General features: G+C 40.3%; 1 long non-coding RNA gene across 1 annotated transcript; it reads left to right on the forward strand.

Moving 5' to 3' along the window:
- Positions 1-3,424: 3,424 nt before the first annotated feature.
- On the forward strand, positions 3,425-4,496 carry LOC106574191 (uncharacterized). Its single transcript, XR_006759784.1, has 4 exons — positions 3,425-3,561; positions 3,808-3,890; positions 4,012-4,073; positions 4,194-4,496. It is a non-coding gene; the product is annotated as an uncharacterized lncRNA (long non-coding RNA).
- Positions 4,497-6,549: the final 2,053 nt, after the last annotated feature.

Raw genomic sequence — 6,549 nt, forward strand, 5'->3', positions numbered from 1 at the left:
CACACACACACACACACACACACACACACACACACACACACAAATGCAGAGTTGCAAAGCAAAAGCCATATATCAGACTGGCCAATAAAAAGAAAAGATTAAGATGGGCGAAAGAACACAGACATTGGACAGATGAACTCTGCCTAGAAGGCCAGCATCCCGGAATCGCCTCTTCACTGTTGACGTTGAGACTGGTGTTTTGAGGGTACAATTTAATGAAGCTGCCAGTTGAGGACTTGTGAGGCGTCTGTTTCTCAAGCAAGACACTCTAATGTACTTGTCCTCTTGCTCAGTTATGCACCGGGGCCTCCCACTCCTCTTTCTATTCTGGTTAGTGCCTGTTTGCACTGTTCTGTGAAGGGAGTAGTACACAGCGTTGTACGAGATCTTCAGAACAAGAATAGAGTGATGAGTTTCAGAAGAAAGTTATTTGTTTCTGGCCATTTTGAGCCTGTTATCGAACCCACAAATGCTGATGCCCCAGATACTCAACTAGTCTAAAGAAGGCCAGTTTTATTGCTTTTCTAAACAACAGTTTTCAGCTGTGCTAACATAATTGCAAACAGGTTTTCTAATGATCAATTTGCCTTTTAAAATGATACACTTGGATTAGCTAACACAACGTACCATTTGAACACAGGAGTGATGGTTGCTGATAATGGGCCTCTGTACGCCTTTGTAGACATTCCATAAAAAATCTGCCGTTTCCAGCTACAATAGCCATTTACAACATTAACAATGTTTACACTGTATCTCTGACCAATTTGATGTTATTTTAATTGACAAAAAAATTGCTTTCTTTAAAAAACAAGGACATTTCTAAGTGACCCCAAACTTTTGAATGGTAGTGTGTATATATATATATATCCACTACATAACTCTCTATATATTCTCTACACCACCCTCTATATATCCACTACGTAACCCTCTATAGATCCACTACGTAATCCTCTATAGATCCACTATGTAACCCTCTATAGATCCACTACGTAACCCTCTATAGATCCACTATGTAACCCTCTATATATCCACTACGTAACCCTCTATAGATGCACTACGTAACCCTCTATAGATCCACTATGTAACCCTCTATAGATCCACTACATAACCCTCTATAGATCCACTACGTAACCCTCTATAGATCCACTACGTAACCCTCTATAGATCCACTACGTAACCCTCTATAGATCCACTACGTAACCCTATCTATATCCAGGGGAGTGTGCTACGCCAGTGTGCTTAGCTGCCAATCTACAAATAAAATGATCTTACTCTTAAGTTTTTCAATTTAACCAGGCAAGTCAGTTAAGAACAAATTCTTATTTACAATAACAGCCTACCCGGGAACAGTTCTTACCCTGAACAACTACCTTGTTCAGGAGCAGAACAACAGATGTTTTACCTTGTCAACTCAGGGATTCAATCCAGCAACCTTTCAGTTACTGGTCCAACGCTCAAACCACTAGGCTACCTGCCGCCCCAAAAGTGTAAGTTAATCATCTGATCATATAACCTATCCTGTCCTGTGTCCACTTCAACAGCAAACTGTTGTCTACAGGGCATCTGTGAAAACCAGATTGGGCAAGTCTGTCATATATCGCAACAGTTTGTGTGGCAAAACTATTCATAGAGTGGAAAATGGAATGGAAACACATTAAACTCACTCAGATATATGAAAACTTAAGGAAAAGTGGTTAACGAAACACAGAAGGAAATATGTTGTGGAAATTAGCCAAATATATCAGCCATGGCTGAGTGAAACAAAATGGCTGCAATGTGAGAATATTTTATTAAAGTTAATTTCAGACAGTATTTTTTAAGGTTTCATATATATCATACGTACCTTGGTACAGTAGTTTAACTGACCCTTCCATTGTATGGTGAGTTGGATTCAAAGAGGAAGGAGAGCAAATCAACACATTTGAGTTTTTATTTTTGGAGATATTCCAAACAAATTTTTACAAATGTATAAAAGGTTTTCATACAAAAAACATTCATTTTCAAATTCAACAACAAAAACAAGATTATAATGCTAATATGAGGTACAATCTGAGGAAGACAATTGATCTGGTAACAAAAAGGTCAAAATACACCATTTAAACTTTTGCTAAATGGCAGTTAACTTCCTGTTTACTTATAAACTGTGTCCATAACACAGTTCAGTGGGAGCATTTCATCCTAAATGTTCTCAGAACAACAACAGAAGAACCTTTACCTTCCTTTGACCATTGGCCAAGCCAAGTGATTTAAGCAATAACAGGGTAAAAAGACTGATGAAATTAGAATGAGCTGTATTGTCAGTTCCCTAGACACATATTAAGCCTAGCACTGGTCTAAGAAGCATATTGAACATGCTTTTTAGTCCAGACTAGTCTTAACTTCATAAGGCTCCTTTTTTCTCCACTTCCTGTCTGAATGACGTGCCCAAAGTAAACTGCCTGTTACTCAGGCCCTGAAGCCAGGATATGCATATAATTGGTACCATTGGAAAGAAAAGGAAGTTTGTAGAAATGTTACAATAATGTAGGAGAGTACTACACAATAGACATGGTAGGAGAAAATCCAAAGAAAAAACAACCGGAAATGTCGTTTTTTTTGAGAGACCATGCTTTTCCAATGGCCAGTATAAGGGCATACTCAATTCTAGCTCCCAGGATGCAATTTCTAAGGCTTCCACTGGGTGTCAGCAGGCTATGTTCAAGGTTTCAGGCTTATAACTTGAAAAACGAGTAAGAAACAACAGTTTTAGTACAGGGACACAGTCTTGGAAATCCGTGTTTGCGTGCGCCAAGAAGACAAGACGCACCTACTAAAATTGGTTCCCTATTGAACATACTTCTTTCCGTAAGAAATATTATAGATTTATTACATTTTAGGGTATCTGAGGAAAAAATTGAAATATATTTTGACTTCAGGGGTAGAGTTTAAGGGTAGATTTTTGGATTCCTTTCTTTGCAAGTTGAACGAGTGGATTACTAAAATCGATGGCACCAACCAAACTGACTTTTTGGCATATAAAGAAGGATTTTATCTAATAAAACGACACTACATGTTATAGCTGGGACTCAGGGACATCGCTAGGCCTATTTTAGGGGGGCTTAAGCCCCCTAAAATATGAATTAGCCCCCCCTAAATAAATCAATATATCAGTCAATATATTTTCTCTGTGATTTCTTTTTTTTCGTCAACCATTCCATAGCATCTTAAACTGCTTACCGGGCAGGCATTAGGACCAGGGGGAGGCTGCTGCTGCAGAGGCTGCTGCATGCGCTAGTGACAGTTAGGTCTACTTGTATCTAACATTTTGGTTAACGTTAGCTACTGCTGTGGCTTGAGACTGCTAGCTAACTGTAAACTGACAGGAAAAGGCTCTGACAGGACGAATTCATGCAGATAGGCTACGATGTGAATTTGTGGCAAGTTAGAACAGAGAGAGAGAGAGAGAGAGAGAGTATTCACTACTATAGACTTTGGTCATAATCAAAGCTTTGTTAACCAATACGTGTTTATGGGAGGCTGCCTGTAAATTACAGTGTAACAGACGCTGCGAGCTAGCTAACGGTAACGGTGTCTTTTAAATTCGACATAAGTTTTGTGGCGATGATATCTAGTTAATGTTGTATTTAATGTAGTTTTGCTATCTGTGCCAGGCTATAAATGAGACAGATGACGTAACATCATGCACATATCTTTTCATACTCAATTGCTTTCATTCAGTAGGCCACTGCAAAACAATTATCAGTAGGTCATGTGTAGAAAAGGTGACATAATGTTGATCACAATTGATCCTCAATTTTTCTACTGTAGGCTAGCTAACCACTAAAGTTAGATGGATATACAGAAATTCTTCAAGAGAGGCAGTGCCAGCAGCTCTGCCGAAGGCCAATTCGGTGAGAAATGAAGATTTTACCAGTTCAAAAAAAACTAATTAAAACTTAAACTGATTAATCACCTATTAAGCCTTGAGTTATTGTAGATATGAGTTTAATAACAATACATGTCAAAACACAGCAGACAAGAATGAGGGGAAGAAGCTGGAGGCTGTCAGGGCTGAGGGAGCATGTCTGATCAAGGTTAGTGATAAAAAAAATCAAGTAGATGTTTAAGCTTTCAGTTCAATTTGTACAGCATATGACAGCATATGTCTTACTTTTGTTAGGCATAAAATAAATGATGTTCATGATATCTTAAAGGGTCATGCAGAAAGAGAGGCTTCTATGCAAGGCAGAGATCAACATGCAACCTGTAAAAGTGAGAGAGAGCAAGCATGCCCAGAGAAAGAGGGACAACAAACAGATCCAGACAGGGAGGTAGAACAAACCGATCCAGAGAAAAAAAGTAATCAAGCCGCTGCAGCAACTCCTTCCAAAAATGAGAGCGATTTAGGTGACAAAGACACTGGGTGAAGCTGAATAGCTACCCACATGAAAGTTTTGGTACACAGAAAAGGGCATTTCAGCACTGCTGGTTTAAGAAATACAATTGGGTAGAGTACTCTGTTCACAAAAACGCAGCTTTCTGCTTTCCATGTAGACTTCTTGGCAAAAAAATAAAATTTGATTATTTTGTCAGTAATGGCTGCAAAAATTGGAAAAAAGCTTTGTTTATCTTCAGTAAACATGAAATGGCACAAACACACAGAGACAGTGTTGTGACATGGCAAGCTACCAGGCAACTAGCACTCATGGGAACATTGCTCAGATTTTAACATCTGCCCATGCTAGTGATATTGCAGAGAGAAGGGATTATCTGAGGAGAATTGTTGCGGTCACCTCAATGTTAGGAAGACAGGGACTCTCTTTCCGTGCTGATGATGAATCTAGTGAAAGCACAAATAGAGGGACCTTTCTTGAATGTATGGAGTTTTTGAAGGAGTTTGACCCTCTCCTGCAAAGGTACAATACTCCATCAAATGCGACGTATGTCTCTCCAGAATCTCAGAATGACATGATCGAATGCTGTGCTCAAGAGGTTATGTACACCATGGTCTCTGAGATGTCAAAATCTGGAATGTATGCCATTATGGCAGATGAGGCGAGGGATGGGCAGTCTGAACAGTTGGCTCTGTGTGTTAGGTATGTGACAGAGGGGACAGTTAAGGAGTGTTTACTAGCACTAGCAGAAATCAAGTCATTTGATGCCCAATCGATAGCAAATGAGTTGCAACAGCAGCTCCAAATGAGAGGGGTAGCAGGCCTAAAGTGCGTTACACAGACCTATGATGGTGCAGCTGTCATGAGTGGGTCCAAAGGAGGTGTGCAAGCACATTTCATAGTGCTGCATCCGGAGGCAATTTATGTACATTGCTATGCTCATGAGCTTAATTTGGTGTTGTGTCATACTTGCATGGCTATTTCAGAGGTTCAGAGTTTTTCAGTGTCTTGGAAAATGTGTGTTCGTTTTTCAGTACATCCCTAGTTAACCACCACAAGTTCAAAGAAGCTCAGTCCAAACTTGGAATAGCATCAGCTGAACTTGTACAGCTCTCAAACACTCGCTGGGCACGTCAGCTGCAGTCCATAAATGCAGTCCTGGACACTTTAACTGCTATTTTTGATTGTCTATCTGCCATTGGATCCCCCATGGCTGTTGGTCTGAGAGCAAAGCTTCATAAGTTCTCCACTGTGTATTTGCTACTGATGTTTCAGTCCCTTCTTTCTGTAACTGAGGGACTACACAAGTTCCTCCAGAAAGAGACTGTAGACCTGGCAGAAGCTTGTTTCGGCAAACAAGTTGTATGTGACACACTGATAGGCAAACGCACAGATGCATTTGCCACATAACTTTATGACAGAACCAAAGCACTCTGTAAAATTCACAATATTCCAGAGGCAGATGCAGCAAAAAAGCACAAACAAAGGAAAATGGGAGATTTTGTGGTGGAGACCTCTTTGGGTTTAGGCACAGAATTGTCCTGTTCCCAAACAATGAAAACAGAGTTGTTGCTCCCGTGCTTGGACAGGATGGCTTGTGAGCTTGACCAGCGATTCTTGACTGTAGATGCAGGTCTGCTGTCATGCAGCCTTAACTCAAAAAACTTCCTAGATACATCATGCTTAACTGAGTTTGCCAAGCACTACGGTATTGATGTAAAACAGAAGAGATGTTGGTGGCCAGAAACTTTCTTGCCTGTAAAAGAGAGGCTGGACGTCCTCCCAAAGATATACTTGCTGTGCATAACCTCCTGGATGATGATATGTTTCCTTCTCTGAAGGAAATCATTCAGTTTGCCCTCACAATTCTTGTGAGCAGCTGCTCCTGTGAAAGGTCCTTTAGTGCATTGCGCCGGCTGCACTCCTGGTTGCGTAAGACAATGGGTCAGAAAAGGCTTGCAAGTCTTGCAGCCATGTCCATTGAGGGTGAAGTGCTTGGGCCACTAAGCCACAATAGTGTTATTGACCGCATTGCCACGTTTAAAAATAGGAGGTAGACTTTGATGCGTCCACCCACAAAATGAGCATCAAAAGAGAGAAGCAGGAGGAGAAGTTATGTAATATAGGTTGTTATATTATATACTTTATCAGATTTTATTCCTGATTATTTTTCAGT

Source organism: Salmo salar, chromosome ssa16 (genome assembly GCF_905237065.1).
Source record: "Salmo salar chromosome ssa16, Ssal_v3.1, whole genome shotgun sequence".
NCBI lineage: Eukaryota > Metazoa > Chordata > Actinopteri > Salmoniformes > Salmonidae > Salmo > Salmo salar.